The sequence below is a fragment of the Archocentrus centrarchus genome, chromosome 20, assembly GCF_007364275.1.
Source record: "Archocentrus centrarchus isolate MPI-CPG fArcCen1 chromosome 20, fArcCen1, whole genome shotgun sequence".
In the NCBI taxonomy this organism is placed as follows: domain Eukaryota; kingdom Metazoa; phylum Chordata; class Actinopteri; order Cichliformes; family Cichlidae; genus Archocentrus; species Archocentrus centrarchus.
Window position 1 is genome coordinate 16,100,931 of NC_044365.1, and position 14,946 is coordinate 16,115,876.

At 43.8% G+C, this 14,946-nt stretch overlaps 1 long non-coding RNA gene across 1 annotated transcript; it reads left to right on the forward strand.

Annotated features, from left to right (window-relative positions):
* The first annotated feature begins 1,658 nt into the window (after positions 1-1,658).
* Positions 1,659-3,142, forward strand: LOC115799154 (uncharacterized). The gene is made up of 3 exons (XR_004021537.1): positions 1,659-1,757; positions 1,851-1,893; positions 2,081-3,142. It is a non-coding gene; the product is annotated as an uncharacterized LOC115799154 (long non-coding RNA).
* Positions 3,143-14,946: the final 11,804 nt, after the last annotated feature.

The following is a 14,946-nucleotide window of genomic DNA, read 5'->3' on the forward strand; positions in this document are numbered from 1 at the left end:
GCTCTACAGACTTTCAGCTTGTGTTTTCCATGAGACTGTTACAATAGTTGTTAGCCGTGTGTTCAAGATTAACAGTTATTGCTCTAAAGTGCATGTATTACTGTATTATTACATAGTCGTTCACCAATTTTACTTGGATGACCATCTGTTGAGGTCATCGGGGCCAGGATGTTGGTATCACTCCCTTCCACTAGAGGGCTCCAATCATTGTTTACATTTTTTGTGCTGTCTGACGTGCAAGGAAGAAAGAGACACGATAGCCTTTTCAGCTACAGAGAGCCAAACAGAAAAAACAAAGCAGACAAAGATTAAACCTGTCACTTAACTATCCAAATAACATTGCCCCAACGTGGTAAGTTGATCTGATTATTGTCAAACATTTGTTTAATTGTGTAAACGGACGTTGTGTTGTTTTGAAGATGTAAACTATCGTTGTTTTGCATAAAAGTGAAATACGTTTTCCCGCATGGGTTTTCAAAGGAGATATGTCGCTGTATTCAATCAGAATATCCGTGAGATGCACAAATTCGGTTTAATTTTGTGTTTAGATCTGTAAGATCCTCATAATGTGTAATCTGATGTGTTGTTGCATTTGTTTAGAGTATAAAGCTAAGCGTCTTGACAGTTTATCAACCTGGAAAATGTAATGTTAGAGATTGTAAAGTGTTTAAATGCTGAATTTGAATCTCAGAGTTATAAGTGATTAATCTAGCACAACCTTAAATGTGAGTTATTCAAACGGTTTATAGTGAAAGGTTCTAAATTTGTGTTTATTTGTATTATGATCTTAAATATTGTAATTTCATTTTATTTACAGTTTAACCGGCTGTCATTAGGCTGTGTATAGCCAGAGGGCAATAAAAAAAAAAAAACAACTACAACAAAACAACAAGTTTATGTTATTCGTAACAGAGGAGACCATAATAACTCACATCTTTGTGAGGATAAATGAGGGTAAGTGAGTCAGGACTTTGTTGTCAATATGAGCAAAAACTGTTTTTTTCACGTGTATCTTACTATTGATCACTGATTGAGGAAAATAAGAACAACCCCAGGTTTGTTTTCAGCACAGGCTGACAAAGAGTCAGAGCGCTGTAGAGCTGAGTATTCCTTTCACTTTAACTAGTAATGACTTCATGGATTTCTTCACAAATCAAATTTTAGACAGAGAAAAAAATCAAACACCCTCTCTATTTTTAAGATTAGGCGTAAAAATTTCCTTTATGATAAAGCTTATAGTTAGGGCTGGATCAGGTGACCCTGAACCCTCTCTTACTTATGCTGCTATAGGCCTAGGCTGCTGGGGGGGGGGTTCCCATGATGCACTGAGTGTTTCTTCTCATTCACCTTTTTCACTCTGTTTATACCCCGCTCTGCATTTAACCATTAGTTATTATTAATCTCTGACAGTGTGTCTTTGGTCCTGTCTCCCTCCCCTCAGCAGATGACTGCCCCTCCCTGATCCTGGTTCTGCTGGAGGTTTCTTCCTGTTAAAAGGGAGTTTTTCCTTCCCACTGTCACCAAGTGCTGCTCATAGGGGATCATTATGACTGTTGGGTTTTCTCTGTAATTATTGTAGGGTCTTTACCTACAATACAAAGGACCTTAAGGAGACTGTTTGAGGTGATTTGGTCCTTAGACTCTCATTTTTCCAGGGAATTCATCAAGTACTAAGAGGATCATAGAATGGGTGTTGGCAGTAGTTCTGGTTGGAGCAGGAGGAGCTGGTTTGGTGCTGTACTGTATAAAGAAAAGAGGTAAAAGCACATTCTGCCCACATTGTTGAATTCTGTGTTAAATTTGTATGTGCTTATGTGGATGATGTCTTATTAATGCAACACATTTCTCAGGTCAACGAGAAAACAGTAGAAGATCAACCTTTGATGAAAACATGTAAGTGAATGTTAAAATAAACTGCTACACTATGAGTATATTCATATGTATAGGCTATATTGATACTTAGTGAAGTTACAGTGTTGTACAGAGGGTCTTAGTTGTGTTTCCTCCAATCATTCCTGAAGCTGGAATCTTGTATTTTTAAAGTCGATGAATTAACAGATTCTAATTATGTGGGTCCAAGCTTGAAGTTAACTGCAGACGGACTGGAAGTTCATCACCATCCATCATATGAAAACATCAAAGTGGACATCAATATAAGACAGGAAACAGCTGATTGTTTGTCTGACAAAAGAAGGAGCTGAAAGAAGAAACAGAAGCACAGCACCAACGACTGCACCTGTGATTCAACACATGACGAGTGTCCTCCACCTGTGAAACCATCTCTGTTTGGGGGGGGTTGTCTCATTGTTGTCCCTCTAGTGCACCTGTTGTTAATGTCATCAACACCAAAGCAGCTGAAACTGATTAACGAGCCCCTCTGATAATGAACTGACCACATCTGTTATTTATTTTTTGAGCAGTGTATAAACTCAATATTATAAAGTTAATGAAACTCAAAGAATTTAAGTGTTTTGCGATACTGCAAAACACAAATGCTGTAAGATGTTATGTCTCAACAGGCGGGATAAACAATAGAAAAGGTGTTCACTACATGGGGTTTACAAGTTACTATTAAAAAAAAATTAACCTGAAGTCTAACATGATCCACAAAGCAATTCAAGAACTAAGAGATGAAAATGTTAACTAACAAAGATGTGCTGATTCCAACATGGGAGTCTAATCAAACAACATCAGCTGTGGCTCCTGGACTCTCATCAACGTTATCAACAAAGAAATCCTGGTGAAGTTCAAGGTGAGAAGAGTCATACAAGCCCTCCTGTCCAGGCCGACCGCTCTAAAGGTTCCACAAAACACTGCTGGTTCCACCTGATGCTCTGTAAGAAGGCCCAACATCTGGCAATAACAGGTGAACTGTGAGTTCCTGAACCCATCACCTCTGTGGAAAGTCTGGGCCCACGGGGAGTGACAACTGGTGTGCTCCCCAACGTGGGGGGTGATAGGCAAATAGGCACACCCAGTCACAGGGTACCAGTGAAGAACACATTAGTGGTTGGAGGGGAAAGGAACTCTCAGAGAACCAACTGATCACAATATTCCAGTCTTAGCACGTTCAGCAGTCTGACTCATAATCAGTTTGATAATAAGGCCACAACCATGGCACCTGTTCAGGAGGCCAGGATTTTGTGCTCTCATCTTCTTTTTTTTTTTTTCTTTTTTTTTTTTTAAAGCCTGTCATGTCTGGTAGATCTTGCAAGCAGAACTGTGATCTGAATGCGTTGTTGTGCCAAACATATTTGCTATTTCAAGATGAGCTCTATAGGTTCTCAATAGGCTCTTCTTGTTGATGTTTTAACCCTTTATTTTATTTATCTGAGTTATTTTTCCACATACTATGTAACAGCCAGAGCTGACAGGCTGAAGAAGAGGAAAATAAAGAGAAGAAAAAGGGAGAGAGAAAGGGAGCAAAAAAAAAAAGGGGGAAAGAGCACAAGTCTATTAATCAGATAGTTCATCACTTTACCATATAAAAAAATACTATCAATACTTGCAAAAATAAATTTGTGTGTGAAAAACAAAACTAACAAAGCATGTTACGCACACCAACAATTTTGTTGAGTTGTGATTGAGTGGGCGTTTGTGTCTGTGCCATGTTTGTGTCTGTGTCATGGAACGTACTTACCAATGAGGGCAGAACGCTGCAGCTCCACCCATCAGAAGCCAGAGGCAGGTACGGAAAGCCCCCGGAAACCCAGGCCACCAGCAGCCCACCAAGAGCCAGGAAGACCCCCGGCCACTCAGTCCAAAGACAACCGCACACCTACCCCAGCGGACGGGAGAGGGTGGTCTCAGACGGAGCCCCCCCAGTCGAGGAGCGAGGGCCCCAGGGAACCCAAGGCGATGAGAAGCCAGCCCCCCCCCCAGCGGCCAGCCCCCTGCACTGGCCGGCGGCAGGGCCCCCGGGCCCACGGCACCCAAGGACCGCCCAACCCTCCACAGAGCCCCCCCCCACGCCGAAGAAGCCAACGCAGCCCCGCACCGCACCCCCAAGGGGGGCAGGCCAGCACCCACGCCAGAACACCCAGCCCCACCCAGGAACCCCGCGGCACCCCCATCCCCGGGGGGTAGGGGGGAGGAGGCAACCAGCAAGGAGCGGCCAGGAGGCAAGGCACAAGGCCCAGACCCAGGTCCAGCCATACATACAAACACACCCAGACACCCGTGTACACATTTATACACAGATACTCATACATGCCCATACATACTTACCCACACACAGATATGCCATACATACACATTCACTCACCCACCCATACTCACGGAGACGGTGACAAATACACAAAGACACACATTCATCCATAGCTACCCACCCTCTGAAGGCGGGGCAAGTGGAAACCACCCCAGGGCCAACAGCGACCCCAGGACGCCACCAGCCCGGTCCCCAAGGAACCACCCGACCCCTACCCCGGGCGAGACGCAAGAAATCGGGGTGTAAGATGACCCATCCACCCCTCCTCCTCCCCAACTTGTAGGTCTATGTGTTAATGTTTGTGAGTGAATGAGGTGTATAGGGTGCAGTTAAAATTGAGGGGACAGTTATGCCACAAGCGCCAACTGTTGGTCGTCAGTGCTTGCCCACACTGCCCCCCCAAAACCCTCCATGTCTAAAGTGCAAATAAAATTTGGAGACAGACAGTGACGAGGATCCGAGTGGGGCCACCTCAGCGGCCCATCTCATCAACCTCTGAGTAACATGCCTGCCCCAAAGGTCCTATGTGTATCAGGTTGTAAGTGTGTATGTGTTGTAAGTTATAATGACTAAAGTGCAAATAAAACGGAGAGGCAAGTGGTGGTGCAGCTCTCCACGTGGCCTCTCCATCCTACATCTGTGAGTGATTTGTATTCTGTGTGTGTGTGTGTGTGTGTGTGTTTGTGTATGGGGAGGGGGAGGGGGGGGGGGGGGGGGGGGGGGGGGCATATGACCAGGAAGAATCCTGGAAGAAGAGAGCCAGCTGTCCGCTGGCTCAATAGGCACCCCGACCTCCCACACCCCAGCACAGGGCAGGGGGAGGTGAGCCCGGGGCCGCGGTGGCAGCATCCCGGAGCACTGCAGCACCCGAGGTTGGCGCCCTTGCCCCCCTGCAGAGAGCGGCCCGCTCCCCCTAGATGCCCATTCACTCAACAATAGACACAAACAGGCGACAGGACATACTGGCCTGGGCATGGAAATGCAGTGCCCAGTCCCCCCCAACCACCCCACCGCGGCCCCATCCCCCACCCCACCCCCCTGCAATGCAGGCACCCCAGGGCCCCAAAAGCGTAGACCGGACATCCCGACGTCAGGCCAACCCACCCCACCCGGCGGCGCGGCCGGGACAGCAGAGGCCCCCCCCGCGCCAGGGGGGGCCCACCGGGAGCCGGCACGGCCCCAGTGCCGGGGCCCCAGACCCCAGCCCCCAAGCCACACAGGGAAGACCAGCCAACCGACCGAGGGCCGGCACCACCCCCCCAAGCACCCCGCCCACACCCCAGGACCGATGGCAGCACCATCCAAGCCCCCACCACCATCAACCAGGACAGGCACACAGACATCACCAGAAGGTCGCCCCAGGACTCCAGTCTCTTCTTTTTGTTTCTTGTAACACTAATTATTGGTTTTCCTATAATATGGCATGAAGTCCAAGAAGGGAAACACCATGAATTCAACAAGACGACCACAGACAATTCTGCAGTGAGCTGAGTAAAAGTACGTAAAAGGTCAACATGGGACGATGGTGTATGACCTCTGACCCTGAAATTTAGTGAAAAATGGTACAGCTGTCCCTCCCTAGACCTCATGGCAAGAAAAAACAATAATTAATGTTGCAAGAAACAATAAACAGATTATACTCCTGTGGCTGCCCAATGATAAAATATCATTTTATCAAAATATCATTTTATCATTGATCATGAATTCAACTACTGAAAATGCTAAGACTGGAATTGAAACATTGCAATCAGTTATTTTTTCTGCAGTTCCTTGACCCTTGACCACTAATGTGTTCTTCACTGAAAACCCTGTGACTGAGCGGGCTTGAGGCCTACCACCCCCCACGTCAAAGAGGTCTCCTGTTGATGACCCTTCCCCTGGGCTCAGACTTTACACAGAGATCATGGGTTCAGGAACTTACAGTTCACCTGTTTGTCAGATGTTGGGCCTTCTTACTGAGCATCATGTGGAACCAGGAGCTTTTTTTCTTGAGTCTTTAGAGCTGCCAGTCTGTTCAGGAGAGCTTGGCATGGCCTTGAACACCTTGAACTGCACCAGAGTTTCTTTATTGATAACTAATCAGAATCCAGACTCCTGGAGCACCTGCTGTTAGAATGAAACTGAGAGATCTTTGTGAGTTAAGTCTTGAATTGATTTTAATTTTCTCCTACCAGTGTTCATTTTGACAGCAAATTTTGATTTAGTCATACTCTTTTGACGAAAATGTAATTTAGTTTTAGTCATGATTTAGTGATCTGAATAGTTTTAGTTTTAGTCTAGTTTTAGTCGACAAAATTATCATAAGAATATAGTCAACTAAATCTACAGTCGATTTAGTCGACTAAAATATTGCTCTTGCTCCAGCCTCTGACGGGGACGGTCGCATTCTATCTCTCTCCCTGCCCTCCCTATCTTTCCTGCTTGCTGCTTGCTGTGAGAGTGTCTCTTGCACACTGTTCGAATAAGAATAAGATTGAGAGCAATATGGATTTGGCAAACTGGGCCTTCACGACCATTGATCGAATTTTTTCCACTATGAGATCTGGGAAAGGGGAGCCTGCGTGTCCAAGTGGAACAGACCCGGTTGGATACGTCATCGATTCTTGGAGCTCGTGGAGACCTGTGTGCTTCTCGGCCCTCGAGGTGGAAGACGTGGAAGACGCTTACATATTTGGCTATCTGGTAGTGGTATCTTTTCTGTTTGGGCTCGGAGGATACCTGATTTACCGAGAAATCAAGAAAACCTGGATGGCAGTTCGACATCTGCAGAGGCTGCCGACCCAGGTGGATGGGCTTACCAGAACCGTACAGACTCAGACTCAAAGCCTGATGAACCTGAGCCGTAGACTTGGGGAGTAGCAGGTGAGAGGGGTCCAATCTGGTGATAAGGTACGGTTCTGCACAGTGAGGATGGTAACTAATGAATTTGGATTATTGGATTTATTGAATGGTTTCCCAGTGAGACTGAAGGCTGTTGAAAAAAAACAAGCAGCCTGTTCCAAAACAACATCTGCATTATCAGAATTCGGCTCCCTAGCCGGCCTTGGCTGGCAATCATATCTCTCCAGAGCTATGCGTGACGGCCGCTCTCCCCCTCAGCCCTCTCTGTGATTTGTGAAGCTGGATCTGGTGTACCACGGCCGCTGATGAACTTCCATCACTATCAGCGAACTGTTTTGGCTAGGAGCTGGCATCTGGGCTCCACAATGCCCCCCCCACCCTCTCGTCTCCATCTGCATCCCCTCCTGACTCTGACCCTACCCACCATACTGCTATCCCGGCTTTATATGTGCAATATGCTTTTGCTGAGGTGTTTTTTGGAACCTCGTAAGGTGTTCTTTATGAACACAGTATGAGATGATTTTTTTGAACCTAACTATCCCAGTGTATCTCTTTCTGTCTTTCTGCTAAAGGTAGCGCCATTGAGAAACGGCTGCATGACCTCAGACATCTGTCCCCCCTGTCTGTGTTATGTTTATGCTTGTTTTGGATGGATGTTCTGTTTACTGCAATTTCCCCATTTGTGGGACTAATAAAGGCATTCTTGATTCTTGATTCTTGATTCTTGATAAAGGGTGTAAAATGTAAATGCTTGATCGTATTTTCTGTCTGTGTTTACCTCTGTGCTGCAATACTTTTGTTTGGACCGTAAAATGTGTCCGCAGCACAAGAAAGGGGAGCGTGTTCTCCCACGTTTTGCTTCCGTGTCCAGACGAGGACCTGCCCACACTCATACGTAAAGGAGCGGGTCGCAAACATGATGGAAACGTGGGCCCGTTCCTAAGCTTTTCGCCGGTTCTTTTGGGAACAGCACGGGCACCGGCACCAGAACCCCGGCGGTGGTGCATTAATTTTATGATATGCAGCACTGCCGTTTACACTGTTGGCGGGAGGCCAGACAGCAGTTTCTGATGAAAACATGTCGCACTCAAAAGAGAAGAGACTTAAGGTGGACAACGAAAATAGAATATTTAATAACAACTGGACCGATAAGTATGCAAAAGAGTAAGAATCCTCAGAAATGTGTGGCCCACTGGCAAACAGCCTCATGACAGTTTGGCCCATAGAAAAATGTAGTTGAATACCCCTGACCTATGAGGTCGTTTTTTGAAGGAGGACAGGCTCAACTGGAAATTTAAAGCTTTCATTTTTAAAATCAGATCTTGGATCTGTTTATGATGTGAAGTTTCTTTTTCTCTGCTCATGTTCTACATAACAGCGTTCAAGCTGAGTGCATTCATTAGAATTCAAATTTAGATTGAAATAAAGTTTGTACTCACATGTAATAATGTTTTATTATTACATTAAAATAACACGAGGTTCAGTTACCTTTGCACAGAACTAGCAGGTAGAAACGTTCTCCAAAGAGCTATTTTTACATTCTTACTTTGAGTACATTTCAGAGCCTGCACTTTTTCACTTTTACTTGAGTAAAGAAGTTCAATCAATACTTCAGCTTCTTCTACAGTATTTTTCAACACAAGTATCTGAACTTCTACTTGAGTACAGAGTACAGAATGGTGCCTGTTACCCAGTCTGATGGTGTTAAATGATCTGAGTGAAAGACTGCCATTAAATTATGATAATACGACTCATGTTAGTGTCACTGTCTGCATGCATCTGACATTGTTGCCTGTCACTTTTTCTATTTACATGTTACACCCACCTGGTAAAAAGTGAATGTAATGCATCAAATATTTATTTGTTGTACATTAATTGTATGTTAACCTCTCTTTATAGGAAAACACTACTAGCAACTGTATGACTTTAAAAGTTAATGATGGATATGCTTGAACTGGGTTGTTCATATTAATATTTGTCCTATGAAAGCATGTTCATACTGTGGGCAGTGACCGTCAGTGGCGGTTTCTGATATGGGCGACATGGGCAGCCGCCCAGGGCGGCATTTCATCTAGGGCGGCATGACCGCCCCCCTCCCCCCAACGCATTGCGATCGCCGCAGCAACGCCTACCGCACTGCTCCACTTGTGGGATAATGGGCGCCCTCTGCTTGCTGTGTATTGCATGTAGCTTTCTGCCATGGTCAGACAGGTTGTAACAGAAGAAAAAGGGCAGGCGGGGGATTCTCTCTCTCTGTCTCGCTGTCACTGCTTCACTCGATCGTCACACACACAGCGCTGCCCCGCCCCCTTCTCCTCTCAGCCTGGGGTGCGAGTCGAGTGAAGCAGTGATGGCGTGAGAGTGAGACTGTCAGCCGGGTTCATTCATTCATGCCTGTACAGTTTGGGCCTGGTTACAGCCAACAGTAACCGCTGAATTATAAATAAAGGCGACTTTTGCTGGCAGTCTCTCGCCAAACCTTTCATCCTCACGGACACTGCCATATCAAGATTAACGCGAAGTGTATGTCCTAATATTGAAAAGTTTTGCGAGATCTCGCAAAAGTAACTCAGGATCTCGCAAAACTTTTGCGAGATATGCAAAACTGACTCTTTTTTTTTTTTTTTTCCTCCCATGTTCCACAGAATGAATCTGTGCGTCTAATAAAATTAGATGCACACAACTGATAGAACACAAAGCCAATTTCATTTATAATACTGTAAATATGGTCATTAAATCACAGTATTTGTGTGAACCCGAATCCTGATAAAAAAAATAACACAAATACGAATCTAGACAGTTTGGACAAATGGTGGATGGCGCAGTGTTGCCAGATTGGGCAGCTTGTGAACACATTGGGGTGGAATATTATATAGATATTTCTATATAATTATAAAATTATATAGATATATAATTTTACAATAAAAACTTCCTAAAAACCTACCAAATATGGTGAAAAGCAGCCAAAATTTTAACAAGTTACCCAAAGCTTGTATATTTAAATATATATCACACCTGGTGCTATTAACATGAGTTTCAGTGGAGGTTTTGTTGTGTTGGGCTGGCAACTGTCAGTCAGATCTGACAACCCTGGGGATGGGCGGTGGTGGTGGCGAATTGTGGCAGATGGAAAGGAAAAGGTCAAAGCCATCAGGTGCACAGTTTAGGAAAAAGAGAAAAGAAGAAGAGGAGAAACAAGCAAAGATAAAGGTAAGCAGAAGCTGTGTAATATTTCAGTTTCTTCCATGTTTTTTCAAATAAAAATTTAAAAGAAGGCCCTGTGACAGGCTGGCGACCTGTTCAGGGTGTACCCTGCCTCTCGCCCTATGACAGCTGGGATAGGCTCCAGCCCCCCCACGACCCTGACCAGGATAAGCGGAAGCGAATGGATGGATGGATGGAAATTTAAAAGAAATTCTGAGTGTGCCTGTGATGGTGGGGGGACCTTCTGTTAAAGCCTGTCTGTCAGACCATGGCAGAAAGCTACATACACCACACAGCAGTCGCTCATTACCCCCCCAAGTGTAGTAGTGCGGCGATCGCTATTGTGTGTGTGTGTGGGGGGGGGGGGGCGCCGGCGGGGATGCTCGCCCAGGGCGCCAAACAGGCTAGGACCGCCACTGGTGACCGTAGAAAACATGGACCACCCGACTGCTCCCCAAAGTGAAGCTGAAACTCTCTGTTGCCCCCTTGTGTCTGGCTGGAGTATAGCTCATAATCCCCGCTCTACACATGCTGGCAGATGGGATAGGGGTCAAAGTAAAACAATACTGACAGAAGGAGGTTTTAGATGTGCAATAGATTAAACTATCTACTGAAAGTGTTTCTATGAGAAACACAGAAAAGTCATCCAGCCTGCCCAGTCCCTGACTGAGTTATCTTTGCTCTACTTTTATTATGATCATTATACTATAAGAACACAGGCCGGGCTCTTACTCAGCTCCTGCACGTGGCTGAAATATTATCAACCATCTTCAAACAGCAGCAGTTATTGGATGTTAGCCTAAGAAATTGAATCTGTGCAGCAGTTATCTACCTTGCATATATGTATAAGTTATGCAGTAATGCCCATCTTGCAAACAGACAGACAAAAGGCACTGAAAATGTGCCCCCCTTGGAGGTGAAAAAAACAAGTTAAACTGTAGCTTCACGTAGCCAGAACTACTTCCACACTTTGCTGCTGTGCCAGTGCTGGAGTCAAATATAGTCTACAGTACAAATATACACTGCTCAAAAAATTAAAACAACACTTTGAGAAACACTGATTTACACTAACACATTCCTCCTGCTGTAACCAGGTCTCTGTAAGGCAGAATAAATCAATATGTTGATAGAGTTCTGTACTAATTTACTGTAAACAGACAAAACAAAAAAAAAAGGCTGCCATAAATTCAACTGAATGTTTGCAATAAAATACTGAAACAGATCATACAGTAATTACAGTCCTCAGTGGTAAACATGCTCGTTCTTATATAGCGCTTTATACTGCTTTATACACCATGTTTTGCATCCACCCATTCATACAAGCACTTCCTTCTACACCTAAGTACTTACTGTCTTACATCCACACACATTCATACTCCGACAGCTGCATCAGAGAGCAACTTGGGTTTCAGTATCTTGCCTAATGATAATTTGACATGCAGACTGAAGCATCCAGGAATCAAACCACCAACCTTAAGCTCAGTAGATGACGTGCTCTACACTGTAAACCCGGATAAGTTGAATCTACTTAAACCAAGGTAACTCGTTGCCTTAAATTTTTTAAGTAATGAAACCTGTTAAGTAAGCACTACTCCATTTCCAATTGAACTAAATTGTATGTTCTAATTGACCAAACTTATCTTTTATAGTGCATGAAAAAATAAAATGTCTTTTGATCAATCATTTCCCCCTATCCTTTTCATGGTTGTGTGGGAGTGGTGGGGGCTGGAGCCTATCCCAGCTGACAAGGCAGTAAGATGCAGGATACACCCCCTACAGGTCACCAGCCTGTTGCAGGGCTGACACAGACAACCATTCACACATGTGGGCAATTTAGAGAGACCAATTAACCTAACCCCAGTAACTGCATGTCTTCAGATTGCGGGAGGAAACCACACAGACACAGGGAGAACAGAGAGCCCTGGTCCATGTGAACCATTCACACTCACATTCACACCTATGGCCACCTATTGACTTTTTTATTATCTTAAAATTTAGTCTTCTTCTTTCCTAGTGGGTGTCCCGCGCATTCGCAGGGTTCGCTATTAGTTCACACAAACTAGAACACATGCCGAACGAGAAGCAGCAAAAGAGGTGTGCAGATTTTGTAACAGATGATGTAAAACATCACACACAAAGATATTTTGCTGTTAAACTGTAGGTTATTTGTTGAATTGAATGTTGATGAAGATTGATGAAATTTCTGACTTTGTGATGCTTAATCTTGAAGACTGTGAGAAATGCTCTCCAGGCTAAACCAGTTTATTTTGGATGAATACGATAAACTGAGAACATTGACGGATAGCACAAGAAGACGTTCGGTAAACCTTCTTGTGGCCAACATGGTTGAAATTCATGGGTGAGAGTCAATATTCAGATTTATACTTTTAAAATGTAAACTGTTCAGCACAACTCTGCAGCTCCTCCACCAGCACAGCCTACCAAGATAGTCCAAAGAGAAAGAGAGAGGTTCCCTGCACTGATAAGCAGCTGCTTGGTGAGGAGTGTCATGAAGCGATATCCTTTTTGAAACATTCAACTGATGAATCAGCAGTCAAAGAGAAGATGAGGGCCACGTTTCAGTATCATCAAACACTGGTTCAAGATCAACAGTGCTCTTCAACAGTCTTGGATGTCTTCCCACACTTCCTTAACATCACTGGCTCGGTAAGACAACTTTTTATTATTATTAAGTGAATTGTCACTCAAAGTATACACTTTTAACCTGAAATAGTATAAAAATGCATATTCTTCTGTAGATTGACCAAGACTTCGGTGTCGGGCAGATCTTTGGCAAAATGTCCTACTTTTTTCAAACCTGGGATCCTGACAGAGTGCAGAAAACTGATTTCTAATGAACACATTGAAGAGCTCTTGTCTGCGAAGCACGACACAGGTGGGTCTGGTTAGTTTGGTTCACTCTTCTCTTTAAAATATCAGTCATGTATCATCTGAATGTGTTTTTTTTTCCTGTTTTTCCTCTAGGCTGGAACAGTGACCTGTCAAGCCTTCTACTGTTGCTTCACTTGCTTCCACCTACCTCCAAAGGCCACAAGAAGAGTGCCAAAATCTGGAATCTGCTGCTCCTCTTTGATACAGATTGGGAATATTGTTGTTTCACCCACTGGAACTAATGGTCTGACTTACTATTTGAAGCACTTGATTAAAGACCACCGCAAGCTATTTAGATCTTTGTTTTAACAGATAAGATTGATTTCAAAGCATAATTTCATGCTACATTATCCACTTTGTATTAGAAAAATAGGTCCACTCCTTCATGTATGAGATTTGAGGCTAAACATAATTTTTTTTTAAAAGATCAGTGAAAAATTTCAAAATTATCACAAAAGCACTGGTTAACCAACACCAGAGACAGCTTGCTTACCACTGGGAGGATTTTGATTTTCAGAGATTTGAGTGTGGTCCAGTGAAGACAGAAATTATTAAGAGCTTGGACGGAGGTGAGGTGTTAAGTTCTGCTTTTAGTGTAAGCACATACTGTGCCAACCACTAATTGGGTGAAAAACTATGGAACCAAATATCAGATTTGTATGTTTGTTTGTACTGGTACAAAAACAGAAATTCCTATTTTCAGAAAAGTCACCAACATCATTGTACATGATGAGCAAGCTTTCATTTTGACTTGCAGGGTGGACACTCTTTATTTTGATGATCATTTCAATGCATACTATATCAACAAGAGAGCGGATTCATTTTCTGTTTTTCCAGTTAAGCCCTTGGTTTATTACAGACCCGATGACAAGCACTTTTCTAATGAAATGTGTGAAAAAACATAGATTGTGCCACATTGCCATATTGTGTGACTTCTGTTGTAGCTATTGCAAAGCCAGTGTTGTTTTATGTGGTGTGCTTGTTTGGAATACAAGTGGATTCAAACTGCAACTTGTGTGGTTTTCTTTGTAAATTCAAGTGGCATCTTTTGTTTTTGGAAGTAAATCTGGGGATTAATAATGGGAATATTCATTCACTACCAGTAGTATTTTAAAAATTCAGATTTCTATGCTCAGCTATATTTAACACTTTCCATCGAGTTAATATATTTTGAACCTTATTGACTGTTAAATTAACACATAGATGGTGTTAACTTCTGACGCTACACACTAGTGTTAGGTAAATTCAATTCAATTTTATTTATATAGCACCAAATCACAACAGTCGCCTCAAGGCGCTTTGTATTGTGGGTAAAAACCCTACAATAATACAGAGAAAACCCAACAGTCAAAACAAACCGCTATGAGCAGCACTTGGTGACAGTGGGAAGGAAAAACTCCATAACTAAGGGAGGGTTCAGGGTCACCTGATCCAGCCCTAACTATAAGCATGATCAAAAAGGAAAGTTTTAAGCCTAATCTTAAAAATAGAGAGGGTGTCTGTCTCCTCAATCCAAACTGGGAGCTGGTTCCACAGAAGAGGGGTCTGAAAGCTGAAGGCTCTCCCTCCCATTCTACTTTAAGTATCCTAGGAACCACAAGTAAGCCAGTAGTCTGAGAGTGAAGTGGTCTATTGGGGTGAAATTGGACTATAAGGTCTTTGAGATAAGATGGGGCCTGATTATTCAAGAGCTTGTATGTGAGGAGAAGTATTTTAAATTCTATTCTTAATTTAACAGGGAGCCAATGAAGAGAAGCCAATATGGGAGAAATCTGCTCTCTTTCTAGTCCCTGTCAGTACTC